At 42.2% G+C, this 13,828-nt stretch overlaps 1 long non-coding RNA gene across 3 annotated transcripts; it reads left to right on the forward strand.

The window, feature by feature from the left end:
- Positions 1 to 1,034: 1,034 nt before the first annotated feature.
- On the forward strand, positions 1,035 to 9,728 carry LOC103190922. Of its 3 annotated transcripts, XR_489207.2 has the most exons (4): positions 1,035 to 1,244; positions 3,642 to 3,718; positions 8,127 to 8,229; positions 8,846 to 9,728. It is a non-coding gene; the product is annotated as an uncharacterized LOC103190922 (long non-coding RNA). The 3 variants fall into 3 exon arrangements; XR_489208.2 differs by lacking the exon at positions 3,642 to 3,718 and having other exon boundaries at positions 8,846 to 9,178; XR_489209.1 differs by lacking the exons at positions 1,035 to 1,244; positions 3,642 to 3,718 and adding an exon at positions 4,186 to 4,236 and having other exon boundaries at positions 8,846 to 9,178.
- Positions 9,729 to 13,828: the final 4,100 nt, after the last annotated feature.

Genomic DNA, 13,828 nt, shown 5'->3' on the forward strand with positions numbered 1-13,828 from the left:
CCATTACCCAGATAATTTTGGAGGAACACATAAATTGATCATTCACTTAAAGGTTAATGGGAATCTTGCTATGCAGAAACTGGATACAGTGTTTGCCTATAAATGCATAGTTACTACACTTGATATCAATTACCTGTGAAGTGCTTTGAGACGTTCCATTATACCACATTTATGTGCAACGGGGTAAGTTCTGCAATGGTGTGACATGTTCATTAACACCTAGAATTATAAATGTATTCAATTTAGTAATCTTATGATATTTGACACAGCGACTGGTTCTCAGGTATTCCGAAGCCAACAACTTCTCCACTGATACCTCTCAACAGTTACGTCTGAGAAGCTGTCTGCCCTGTATGTGGCGACTGGAGGATTAATCAGACACCTGTCGTGTCCGCACATTGTGCGTTTAATTCCCAATATTTTCAGCTTCAGTGAAGGAGCGCGAAAAAAGGAAAGCCTAGCACTTGGAACCGATTCAACTTCGGTATCAGAGTAAGGATGAGAAAATCGCTCGCCTCTGCAGAACATCAGGGTTGGAAGTAACTTGTCTTTATTTGCTGCGCGTTTGAGTAAGTTACAGTAAATGGAATTGACTGGCTGGGTGTGGGGAGCTGCAGATGTAGCAATTGTTCCTGCAAAGGCATCCAGTGGTTCAAGATACAGTCTTAATGCAGATCAGCCTCTGACATCATTCCTCAATTTACAAAAAAAGGTTGGGCTTCCCATCAATTTTCAGCTGATCAGCTGACTTCCCAAAAGCGTCTGATAAAATGTTCCTGGGGTCATGAATGTACATAACAAATGAACTGAAGCCACCACCTCAACCAACCCCCATCCCTTCACTCCCACCCCCGCAAATAGGAGAAAATCAACGCACTTCAGACCACAAAATTGGGAGGGCAATGATTGGCATTTTTGTTTCTCTCATTTATTTAAACAACAGTTTGTGTCCAGTTAAGTTAAGTAAGATTAGCAGCGAATTGTACTTTGAACCGAGTCAGCCAATATGTGGTCTCATTAAACGTGGACTTTGGGAGAAACTCCATTCTCTTTTTAAATAGTGCCAATGGTCAGGCTAAACAAGCAAGACGGGATCTCAGTTTAAGGTCTCATTTGAAAGAAAGCACCTCTGACAACGCCACACTCCCCCTGAGAGTGTCAGCCGTGAATTCACTGTGTCGGAAGGGTCTTGAACCACATGCTTCTGGGTCTTCCCCAACTGAGCCAGGCTGACAAGGCAAAAGGTTTGGCCAAATATACACGTTTCCAGTCCAGAGGCTTAACACTAATGATAATGATTAATAAATAACAAAGGTTAAAAAAACAGTGATCACTTATATGAAGTTTACATGTAAAATCGAGTGCTGGATGATGGTAGTTAAAATGAGGAGGGCCCCCTCTCCCTGCTTTCAGATGTGCGACATTCTGACTTATTTACGTTGAAATATTTGAAAAGGGAGTGTTTGTAATGTCTCCAGATTATCTCATGGCATAAAATACCATTCCTGCATAGACGAGGGATAGCACCTCATTTATTATCAGGTGAGTTTAAACCAAATGCCTTAGCATTATATCTCGTGCAGAGGTTAGGAACCATTTTGCAAATCAGGAGAAACTAAACACACAATATGAAAGAGGGAAAATGCCATTGTTAACATAAATTAAAATGAAAGGCAATAAGAGCTAATGTAATGGTTTCTCTTTCTCACAAACACACACACTAAACAACCTCCTTTAAAATGATACAAATGATCATCAGCTTGATGTAAAAATTATCTTTTGTGAATTGACCCATTCTTTAAAAACAAATATACATGTCATGACATTTTAAAATTAGTTACTTTCGCCATGTGGGACTTCCAGTTAGTTTCCAGTCAATTTCTATCAAATTGAGTTTACGTAAGTTTCACATTTGGAAACTTGCCCAGAAAGTCTCCTGAACACGTAGCTAAATATCAAATTCTCACAAAACAACTCGCATTAAACCTGCATCCCAGCGCCTTGGAAACTCCTCCCGACGTAAAAGGCGCTTTACAAGTGTAATTTGCTGTTGTTGTTGTTGCAAATCTTTCACTTCACAGTATATTCTGTGAAGCACTTTGTGACGTCTCAAATAAGTGATAGGACGCTATATCACATGCAAGGATTATTATTATTTTTTTATTACAATTACATTTTAAAATTGCTAATTTCTCCGCTCCTGAAGACGTTTGACTCATTTGTTTTGTGACTGAAGTACAGTTCCACACGCGCCCCATTACAATCACTTTTCAATACGTAGCCTAAGTGACCGTTCTTCACATGTGTTGAGTTTTAGCAGAGTGTTCAGTGGGGAGCTGGTATCAACATATGCATCCCTGAGCAGGCATCAATCCTGGGATCTTCCTGCATGGCTCATCGATTCACTAGATAAGAAATAATAATAATAATAATAATAATCCTTGCATTTGATATAGCGCTTTTCACGTCGGGAGGACATCCCAAAGCGCTTCACAGAACACACTGTAAAGTGAATTGACTGTATATTTGTGGGCGAACGCGGCAGCCAATTGCGCACAGCAATGTCCCACAAACAGTCGTGGATTGAAAATGACCAATTTATTATTGTTAGAAAGAAAGTCCTGCTGTTGGGACGTCCTCCCGACGTGAAAGGCGCTCTATAAATGTAATTTTGTTGTTGTTGTTGTTGTTGCTTTATATCCTGGCATATGACTGGTCAGCTGATAGGTGCTCCAGTTCTCATGTACAGAAAATTGCTAACTATCGTTGAATTTGAGAAATCTCCACATCTTTGGCCCTGAAAATTGGATGGAGCTTCTTGCACAAGAGTTTAAGACAAATGATGAAGGGAATTTATTATGTAAGATTTGGAGACTGACAAAGCAGCAAATTTCTGCATTTCTTGAAGTTTATAGAAAGCTATGAGGAAAACCTATTACAAATGCTAACTAGAAAGTGAGGCAGCAACATGGAGGAACAACTATTGGGGAACTGAAAGGGATGATTGTGTCTCTGACCTATTATATTTACTCCTAGATGTATGTTTTTTATTTAAAGAGATTTTTAAGAATTGTTAACTGAATTACACTGAATGAGAGAGTGATGGCGGTTTGACAAGCCACAATTTTTCCCAACACCTGCCTCCGTATTCATTGAGTATCTGGAATCTCCCTGGAGAATTCCAACACCTTTGACAGCCACAGTGAAAGTGACTGCACCAGTTAATATTCATCGGCAGCTCGGCACCTTCCAGGTATTTCTGTGACCTTACACAAGTGACAAATTGTATAAAGGTCACAGAAGGTCGGTTATTGGAGAAGGTGAGAGCACTTCCAAATTAACAACAATACCTGATGATAATAAAATAATAATTCTGGCAATTATACAGTTTTATTACTTTGAAGCATCTCCAAACTGCTTCACAGCGTTTCTCTGTTAAGCGTAGTGACTGTGACTCGTTTTGGGTGGATTGCTGGCCAGGACACAGGGAGAAACTGCATTCACTGGAAAAATATTTCTTGAAGCAACTGTTGCTTTTGAGAAACATTATGAAGGTAATATTATATGTCAACACATAAAATGTAGTTTTCTTTTATAAGTTTGTTCACCTTTTGCAAATCCTGCCATACTGACACATACAGGATGGATGATACACAGGAGATACATACCAAGTGCAGCAGACACAATCAATCCAAGCCATGAGCTGTCGAAGTGTCAGGTAGGTGTGTGCTTGAGCAATCTATGCAAGTGTCCCAGGGAAACATGTTGAGTCCAGCACTGCGGATTTCCTGCCGTGTGAACACCTTTTGAATTTTCCCCCAGTCATGATGAGTCACATTACCTCTGGGTGCAGCATTACAATGTGGAGACGGGCTGGTCAAATTACGATGCTTTTTGTCAACCATCTGTTCCCATCCCAAATATGTGTTTGAAGATCTGCTGGCTCCATACAGAAAGTAAAACCTATCTGCCTGGATCTCAAACTGATCTAAGAGAGAGATACTATCTTCCTTTCAATATTTCAAATAAAGATAACATAGAAAAACAAAATTGAGTTGTCAGGTGCACCGCCATATCCACCTTAACTAAATAGTAGATGGTATCAGCAGCGTCATCAAAGCGAGGCAAACATGAATCACAATTTCCGTCATGTTCCAGAGCAAAGATATCAAGAGTAAAATTCCTGACACACAATGTTAACATGGCCATGAGGCTGAATTGCTGGTGCTGCTGCTGGTAAGATGATAAGAGTTCATATACAATAATACTTGTATTTGATATAGTGTCTTATTACTTCATCCCACCTTATCCTGTTCCTTTATTACTGCACTGAGCTTAGGGTTCTGACCTGAGACATGAACGCTCTCTGCCCTCCTCCACGGCCCCTGCCCTACCTGCCCCCCTATCGATGGTCGCGCTTACAGCCTTTCTTTCCCCACCTTTTGAAGCTCCATCCCACTGTCCCTTCACCTCACCCCCTCGCTTGTCTCCTTCAAGGCCCGTCTCAAGACCATGCTCTTCGACTGTGCCTTCGGGCACCCTCCTACCCCCACCCTCCCTACCCTCCACCCCTCCTGATCCTGACCCCAAGCCTGAGTGCCAATCCTAGACCTGTCCAGCGACTTGGGACGTCCTCCTGATGTGAAAGACGCTGTATCAAATGCGGGCATGATTATTATTATCATTTTATGCGCACCAGAACAGAACACCCTGTTGGAAGAAGTTGAATTTTCCTCTTATTCTTTACCTCTGCACAAGACGTGAATGATCAGTAACAACATGCAGCAATAAGGATAAGACATTTTGCATGTGAGGTACAGTCCGATTTAAGAAATGCTGGCAGCGTGACACCTAGATTAAAAACAATTTAATTTCTCTAACGCTCCCCATTGCATTCACAGAAAGAATACATTTTACACTTTAAACACAGAACAAAACCATTCTTCCCGTAGTCTCCATTCTTGTCCTTCCTCTGTTGTTATTTACTCATTTCATTTTCCTCCCTGTTTTCACATAACCTTTGATATTAACTTCCCTTCAGTGCTTAATCCTATTCCCTTTTGAATGCTGGAGTGGGCTTTTTTAAAATCCAATTCCTAAATAAAGAACCCGATTTAAACAAATTGAGACTCCTTCCTGTAAATCAAACCGTCCTGTGGGAACTCCACTTCAAATGGACATTCATGGAGTGGAACTCCCATGGTCAACGGAAATGGATGGAATCACGGTTCAGAAATAGCACAAATTCGACCCTCCTGTTATGGTGTCTGTTTCATCAGCCATTCTGAAATCCCTTCTCTAAACTGTGCCATTACTACTGCTCCCAGGCTAGAGAGTGGGACGCAGTTGTGGATATAGAAATCAACAGGCTTGTACTTGCCTCAATGCAAGCATTGCGAAACCACGATGCCAGAGGGAGATTGTATACATGCTCAAAGCATTTATCAGGCCAAATCTCACATGAGTTTCAAACCCTTGTGAGAGCTGTCCGTGTAAGTGAGCAGGAAGATGCAGATTAAAGTGTGGATCGAATGAGAGTGTGTGAGCTCTGCAGATTAAGGGTGAGTGGGAAGGTCTGATTATGTGGATTTGAACCACTCAAATCTCTCCTCAAACCTCCCACTCCCTTCCTTCCTTCCCCCACAATGGTACAGAGTTCTTTTTGGCTAAAGGAACTTTACCTGTGAACCAAAGGTGTGGATGTGCAGTGACATGTTGAGTAGTTTTAAGGAAAATAAAAGTTTGTTCCATTTACAGTCTCGTGAACGCCTCATATGGGTGGGGTTCAAGGCACAGCAACATTTCCAGTTAACAGGAAACCTGTTTCAAACTGATCTCTGGCGACAAGACAATGACTCATGCACTGTGGTGCGAGACTCATCCTGGTTTGCGTTTATATATACATAGATATGAAAAAGCAGAACTGACGATTACAGGTGGCACTGTTGCAAATGCTATTCTATGTAACTCTGAAGGCTCCCTTCAGTTGCAAACACTAAGTTTTGCAAAGTACTTTTGAAGAAGCCTATCAGCTCTTGGCAGATGCTGGTGAGTGGTCCTGCATCAATCAATTGAGTGCTTCTGGTGAGAGGAGCAAAAAAAAGATTTTAAAGTTACGAGGACAAATTGGTAGAACCAAACTTATGCCCTTAAATAAAAATCAGCGGGGTTGCAAAATGATCTTTTGAAAAGATCAGAAGCAAAGATTAGGATGATATGAGGAAGGAACGTGAGGGAAATCCGAGAGAACATAGGTTTTAAACATGTGACTTAAGAGAACATTTCAAAAGAGAAATAATTGCTTCGAACGAGGGGAGGGGAGGAAAGTAGCGGGATCTAAAACAATACCACTGAACAAGCTTGTGTCGTGAAAACAGCAGCGGAGCAAGAGGACAAAGGCTCTTAGACAAAAAAGTGAATCATCTCCAGAGATACCTATGTACGTTCAGTTAAACTCAAGAGAATTCTACTCTCACCCAAGATCTTCTCGGAGCCGAGCTCTTGTGAATCCATGTGACGTGCAAGGAGTTCCCTGAATGATACATGTTTTATGTCCCAAGATGCTGTTTCCCAATGCAGACCACCATCTTTTCTAGCTCATTTTTATTCTCCAATGGGGAGGTAAGCAGGGTTTCATTGGAGCTGAACTGGGTCCAGGGAGTCATCCCTCTCAGCTCCTGTTAACCCTGCAAGTCAAAGCCCTAACGGTAAGGTGGTCCTAGCTGGACAAGCAGCGGGAAAGCTTGCCAGACTGCGTTATCAATGACAAGCTATGCGGTCTTAGCTTGTTAGACTCCAGCAGTTACCCCAACGCACAGTCTGGGTTCTCCAAGCCTTGGCTCTTGCCAACCTGCGCCTAATACTTTCCGTAATTGGGTAAGCTGGATCCATCCCACCAGAGGGAGAGTGCGCATTCCACTCTAACAATCTGTCTCTGGAATTTCCATTTGTAGGTGGGATACGTGGAATTCTCAGTTTGCTTTGTATACTCTTCAGCATGGTGATGGGTTTCCGCATGAGTCAGACAAACTGGCTGGCCAAAAATAAATAAAAAGATTGAATGTTTTTCTAACTGCTGTAGCATTTTGTCAAACCCAATGTTAGAATTTACCAGGGCTCCATCCATCCAGAATATAACCATATGAACAGATAGATCAGATAGGTGGAGTTCAGGAAGAAAACCCTGGCTAAGACACTTGCCCTTGGCAAAACTGTTTTACGTTAGCTTTGCCTACTCCCTTCAATAGCTATCCAGTCCAGCAGTCAGCAATATCCAGTTATTAACATACTAAAATGGACTACACTCACTTCCTTGTGGGAGTGAGCTGAGGACAAGTAAACATACTGGCACAAAGCATGTGGAAAATTAAAGGCCAGTGGTAAAGTGTTATATCTCACAAATATAAACTTCCTGTTGCAGTTCCTAAAGTTTGATGAGTGCCCTGTCTCTGTGCCAGGATGGAATTGGAAATTATTTTGTTTCATGTTGTTTATGAATTCGGTTTGCGCAGCTGCTGCCAATATTCGTCACTGTTAAATGAAAGCCCGCAGTGCTTTCCAGGTTAAAGAAAGTCAGTTATGTACGCAGTATTGCATTTTTATGTTCATTTCTCCGATATGTTTTAAGTTTTAAATGTGCCTACCTGGCACAGTGGTAGCATTCGCGCTTCTGAGTCAGAAGGTTGTGGGTCCAGGTCCCAACTTGGGGCTTAGAATCACATTGTCTAAGATAATACTCCAGCGCTGGGGGTGGGGGTGATTGTGGCATTGTCGGAGCTGCTGTCCTTCATATGAGACATTAAACCGAGGTCCCGTCTGCCTGTTCAGGTGGAAGTTAAAGATCCCGTGGCACTATTCAAAAAGAGAAAGGAGTTCTGGCTAACAATACCCCAAATAAAATTGGTCATTCATTTCATGGCTGTTTGTGAGACATTGCTGTGCACACACTGCTATTGCATTTCACCCACAAAAATGCACCGTCAATCCACCTTAGAGTATATCCAGTGTACAGTATATCTCATCTTTGTGATAAGGCGTTATATCAAATGAAGGGATTATTATTTATTATTATTAAGTCACTAAAGCACTTTCTTTAAGTGACTTGAAATCCTTTTTTTTTTTGCCAGCTTCCAGGATGCTTCAGAGAGTAAATGCATCACATCGGGGGCCTATGAAGCCGTTACAGTCCAGGGAGGTCACAGGTTTTATTCTTTGCCTGTGCTGTGTTAGGTATCTTTGTAAAGCAATCTTGCAACTTTACTTTTTAAGTTGTATCAGCTCTATGTGTCTGTGTGTGTGTCTGTGTGTGTGTGTGTGTGTGTGTGTGTGCACATGCTTCAGGTCTTATTTACGGTGTTATGTAACCGGATTCCTTTATAGGTAATCTGAGTTGTACAAATGGGACCTTCTGATGCACAGATGTATATCAAGCTAAACTGTGGGAGAGCCCCACTGCGCTACTTCTGTGATGTCAACAGGAATCCTAACGGGATGCCTTTTAAACGAGTGCTGTTAAGAAATGCTGCAGATTGGAACCAGGGTTCAAAAATAGTTGCCCAGGTCTGTACCAGTTATAGTGAACCTCACTTGGGGGTTAAAATTAGCTCCAGCGGCACCCGGGTAGGGATGAAAATAATCACTGCTGATCAGAGGCCAGTGAATTTTGCAGAAAATACGCGCAGGTATTTAAGCCCTCCAACACATTGCCCCGAGTGAATGACGCTGTAGAAGTACATGTTGTTGTTGATGTTGTTGCTGTCAGGTGAGGAGAGCATCAGACTTGATTTGAATTCACCTCTCACCTCCTTTCCCCCCCTCTCTCCCCACTCCTCGCACCCTACTACAGATGCTTGCTCCTTAGGCTTACAAATAAAGAATAATCCCTGAGGTGAGGCCATCGTGGAACTGTCCTTCAGCAAGATGCAAGAACAACAAGTAGCACCTTTCACGTCGGAAGGACATCCGAAGGTGCTGAGCCTCAGCAGGGAACAAAACTGGAAGAAAGGAAAAAGATTAAATATCACAGAGATGTCCAGCACAGAAGAAGGCCATCTAATTGTGTTCATCAATAGAAACAGATCTACTAAAGAGATGGTAAAGCCAATCATTAGGCCTGTTCACGCTTTGGAAAATTCAAAGCTTTCAGAGAGAAAGCTTGCTTCACGTCCCTCGCCCGTCCCACCATTGGTGGGCAGGACTTCAGCCACTTTGCTCCCACCTTCTGAAATTCCATCCCACAGTCCCTCCACCTTGTCCCCTCCCTTGTCTCCTTCAAGACCCGTCTCAAGACCATTCTCTTCGGCCATGCCTTTGATCACCTTCCTTCCCCCGCTGCCTTCCACCCTCCCCGATCCCAACCCACAGCTCATGTCCAAATCACTGTCTGTCCAGCGCCTTGGGACATCTTCCCGACATGAAAGGCACTATACAAATCTAACTTTGTTGCTGCTGTTGTTGTATTTTCATCAGTATCATTTGTTTCCTTCATCGAAAGCACAGCTTAAAGACTAATTTTATCTGTGACCTTTAAGTAGTGATACCACAGTACTAAAACTATGTTTAGTAACTGGAACATGATCTTTGAAAAGTGCAGCACTGAACAAGCTGAGGGTGGGGGTGGGGCTGGGATGAACTTGAATCTTTTGGGTACTATGCCATTCCATGGGCAATAAGCTCCCTTGTTCTTTTTTGCTAAACCTAGTTACTGGAATAAAGTGGGGCTTTTGGGCCCAGTGACTCAGATGCTCGATTTATTGAGACCCAGCGTGTACATCAAAGCATAAGATTGCAGGGATGTCTTGAGGAGGAAGTAGCACTGGGTGACGCAGTACCATTGCTGAGACCATTTCCTTCCAAGTGTTCCAGTTCAGATTTGTTTTTAATCACTCATTTTTGGTGGAGACTGAACATTGGAGCATTGAGTTATGTATTTTCCCTGGTGAGATGTTCTGTTTAATTTATGGACAAGTTGACCTTTAAGGACACCTTTAAAGTGGATCTTTAACAGAAAGCCCTGGTCTGGAATGTGTTTTAACAGTTGGACCATTAATACAACCTCCTCTCCGAGAATTCCATTCATCCGACCCACACATGGAAATTCGCTTGTATTGGAATGGAGTATGCACTCGCTCCTTGGAGGGACACATGGAGCTTACGTCTTCCATAGAGTAATCGGTTGGCAAGAGCCAAGGCTTGGAGATCCTAGAATGGTACTGCTGGAGTCTATCCAGCTACAATTGCGCAGCTTGCCATTGAAAGCACTTCAGAATCTTTTCAAAACTTTTTTTTTACATTTTGGCCAAAATCATGGTATTCACACAAGGTCAAATTACAAATTCAGATGAAGAAGACTCTTCAGCTCATTTGACCTCATTCTTCTAGAATACGCAGCCTATGGACTTCCCAGTGTTTCTTAAAATCATTCCTGCTTTCCAGCTGGATCTTACTAACCCATTCCAGCCATTAGTCACTCGTTGTGTGCATAAATACTGGTTAGTATCTATTATTCTGAAATTACCCTTCACAACCCTGAACCAATATCCTCTTGTCCTGCTGCCCTGATGTAGCTCACATGTTATCCATGTGGGTTTTTCCACTGGGTGACATCATGTGTTGAACAGCTAATGCAATGAACAATGCCAAAATCAAACCCATAATAATAGAAGTAGGCCCGTCCCCTGAGACTGACAGTAGCAGGGAAATATATTCTGGGTCAAAGCTTCAAACCTCTTAAGTGATCCATTGTGTATTAGAATTTGAACATAAGAAATGCTGGACGAAAAAAGACTAAGGTCCATCTAGTTCGCCTTCCACCTTCCTGGCAGTCACATGGCACGTTTGCTGTTGATACTTGTTGTTGAGTAGTTGGGATTTACTCTCAGTGAATTTTAAAACTATCGCTTTTTAAATATGAATTGGTGTTGCGACTTGAGCGTTCGAAGCATTAAATCTCTGCAGTGAAGTGAGATGTGAAACGGGGAGAGAGGGGGTTGCATTAATAGATCTCAAAGCCACATGAAATTTGTGTATAATTAGCAAGGCTGGTGATTCATGACCTTACACAGAAAGGACAGTCTCTTTCTCTCCCTCTCTCCCTGTCTTCCAGCCTGGAATTAAAATGCTTTCTTAAAACCTGTCAGCCCGATTCCCGACTAACGTAGAATTTGGAATTGGTTAATGAATCTGCATCCCAGTTAACCTGAAGTCATTCACATTATTGGGTGAAGTTGATTACCGATCAATGTGCTTGAGATCAATGAGCAAAGTGATTTCTGTGGTGCAGCGAATGTTGCTGCCGATAATTATCACACAGTTAACCCTCCCAGAGAACTTTTTTTTTCCCCCGCGTGGTATTGAATTTTGCCCGTTTTGTTTTTAATTTGAAAATTTTAATTTTCGATTTTATTTTAACCCGTAGCCGCTGGAGTAGCTTTTGATTTAATCTTTTTGTTCAATGAATAATTTTATTTTCTCGCCAGTCTGGCCCCACCCCATAAATGGAACTTTCCCAATGTGAGGACCTTGACCCTTCAGTCCATGGTCCAAGAGCTCTCGATCCATCGCGTTAACTCGTCTTCTAATAGTGCAGCTTAAATTCATTGCATTAGGTAGTTTAAAGCTGACTATGCAGTTAAATTTTGCCGCTGTGTTGCCTGTGAATATTGTGCGCTGCTTGAGATTTCCAGATTTTGAAATAAAGAACAGTACGTGCAAATAGACGGGACAGAAACACTAAGGTTTCCATATATATTGGCACATATGTACACTGCAGACGGGACAAAAGTTGACAGCTCATTTACATTTGGCATTTTATGTCTGCAATCCAGTCCGTACATTTTATAACGGAGCAAGCTAAATCCGCAGCAAAGCAGCACAGACAATTGTTAATAGCAACACAAGGTGTACTGTGTTAGAGAAAATGGCGCTCACTGATCTGGTGAGGAAAGAAAACGGTTTGGAAATGGTGTAAGTATCCTTTATAGCAAATTGTAAATATGTGAGTATCTGAATATTGGGGAAATGCAGGGTTAGTAGAGAAGTTAGCTCTGGTTGTTAGCACAAGCTTCTGTGCTGTATTCTTTCTATGATCCTATCTACAAATGCAGTTTCTGTAAAAGAACATGCACTATGTTACAATGATATATCAAATGCAAGGATTATTATTTGCTTCTAATGTGTTTCCCCTTTATGCTGAACTTCTTTACAGCTCAGATTCAGTTTAATGTGGTTGCAGTGTGGATCCCATTCACTGTGGATACGCATAGTCAGCTTGCTCACTTCCATCAACCGACTCTCGGGCTAAAATGAGTGGCTTCCAGGTCATCAGACTGACGACAATGTCTCTTTGCTGCTTTGCGCACGTGCAGATCACGGGAAGTGACACGGATGCAACCTGATGACCTGGAAGTCAACCTTTTTTTAAGCGCAAAAAACCTGCCGGTGCACGGAAACTGAGTTAATCAGCTGTGTACATGCAGTGAAACTACCCTTTGCACCTTGTTATTAGCAAGGGTTGGGATTTTGTGGAATATAAACTCCCCATTACAATGGGGCTCCACTGTAGACCAGCACTTGCATAACCAGTTTTTTCTTTATCAGTGCACACTGTCAATTTCAAACATGTCACAGCCTGCCTAAACATCTATTACAGATCAATCAGGGTCTCAACGTCACAGATGAGATAATATTTCAACCAGAACCCTTCATCAGACCTGAAAGAGTGGGCTCGGTGGATAAGGGTTGGGCAAAACAAGCATGTTTTGCGGATGAGGTGTTTAACCGAGTTCCTGTTTCCTTAAAGATGGACGTTAAAGATCCCATGGTGCTATTTGAAAAGGGAAGGGGCTTTCTCTCAATGTGTTGGCCAGCATTCTCCCAGATAAAATTAGTCATTTACTGCATCGCTCTATGTAAATTGGCTGCACGGACCCCTTGTGAAACGTTTTGTGATGTCCGCTAGATGTGAAAGGCTCTACATCAGATGCAAAAATTATTGTTATACAAACAAATTTGGGGGGTGGAGGTTGATGTGGGGGAGCAAATTATTATGTAGAAATACGGATGGTCAGCAAGGAAATATGTTTTCAAATGTATTCTCTCTCCACCTCCCCTTTCTTTCCTTCTACCCTGAAGACACTGATTCATGCTGATGTTCCACAGGTGATGATGGTCTTCTGGGACCTGTTTATGTCATCATTCTTCATGTGTGAGCCCAGCCCAAGACAGTATGTATGAGAAGTGCCTCACGTGCTTGAGTCCAATTCTCTCTTCGCCCACATTCATACTTTCCCGAAAGAGTCACTTAGACATTAATTACACCTGTCATGCCTTGACTGACATCAGTCTGGCTCATCACAGACCAGGGGCTGATTCTGGTCTGTATGGCTCAGTTCCACACCATGTAGTGCACTTATGTGCAGAAGCCATCAGAGCAAACTTGACTTGAGAACTGGAAACAAAATGACATCTTTTCAGCACTGTCCAGATCTGCTAACCCAGTTTCTACATCAGATGCAAGAATTATTGTTATACCCTTTTAACAAATGTGAGGAGCGGCGGGGAGGGAAGCAAGTTGACTGTGCGCTGTGCGCAATTGGCTTCTGCGTTTCACCCACAAAATATACAGTCAATGCACTTTACAGTATATCCTGTGAAGCGCTTTGAGAGTCTCAAAGACTTGATGAGACACTATATCAAATGCAAGAATTGTTTTTATTTTTATTATCCGAACCCTGCATTTTAAGCAGGATTGTCCTTCGCCTTTGCAAACAGCTGAATTTCACGTCTCCAAAAATGAAGTCACAATCTACAGGGAGAAACACTTCGGGCC

The sequence above is a fragment of the Callorhinchus milii genome, unplaced genomic scaffold (genome assembly GCF_018977255.1).
Source record: "Callorhinchus milii isolate IMCB2004 unplaced genomic scaffold, IMCB_Cmil_1.0 Scaffold18, whole genome shotgun sequence".
Taxonomy (NCBI): domain Eukaryota; kingdom Metazoa; phylum Chordata; class Chondrichthyes; order Chimaeriformes; family Callorhinchidae; genus Callorhinchus; species Callorhinchus milii.